The 573-nt window shown below is 31.8% G+C and overlaps 1 non-coding gene across 1 annotated transcript; it reads right to left on the bottom strand.

Annotated features, from left to right (window-relative positions):
• Positions 1 to 230: 230 nt before the first annotated feature.
• On the bottom strand, positions 231 to 355 carry LOC115224605. The gene has a single exon (XR_003882882.1). It is a non-coding gene; the product is annotated as a U5 spliceosomal RNA (small nuclear RNA).
• Between the last annotated feature and the right edge of the window lie 218 nt (positions 356 to 573).

Below are 573 nucleotides of genomic sequence, written 5' to 3'. Positions count from 1 at the left end.
TTAGATGAGGCTTTCAAAAATAAGTCTATCAGTGCCTTGGCCGAACTGCTAAGTTACGGGGTGTAAACAAACCAACATTGGTTGTAAAGTAGTGGTTCGGGACAAGCACATACGGCTTTGATCAGCCTGGGGTCACAATAGAAGACACGCTGTAGGACTGAACCCAAAGTATAATGGTTAGGCGGTCGCAATTAACCCAATATTAATTAGTCTGATATTAATTTAATTATCGCCTCATGGTTAGATGAGGCTTTCAAAAATAAGTCTATAGACTCATTAAAATGTTCCTCCCCACGGAAATCTTTAGTAAAAGGCGAAAGATTTATCCGCTCGGAGTGAGGAGAAACCAGAGTTAACTGGCATACCTGTCACGCCTTTTATTATACAAAATATCTAAATAAACAAACACTGATTAGAAAATGTAAATTAATGTAGATAATTAATTCTATGATAAGAAAATTTTGAATATGTTATATATAAATAATTAGTAGAATTATAATAAATATTTTCTTTCATGTATTATAATCAATCAATTATTTAGATTTTAATTAAATAAAAGTGGATATATTTATA

Source organism: Octopus sinensis, linkage group LG25 (assembly GCF_006345805.1).
Source record: "Octopus sinensis linkage group LG25, ASM634580v1, whole genome shotgun sequence".
In the NCBI taxonomy this organism is placed as follows: domain Eukaryota; kingdom Metazoa; phylum Mollusca; class Cephalopoda; order Octopoda; family Octopodidae; genus Octopus; species Octopus sinensis.
The sequence above is the reverse complement of the archived record's forward strand: the minus strand, read 5'-3'. Positions and strand labels throughout refer to the sequence as shown.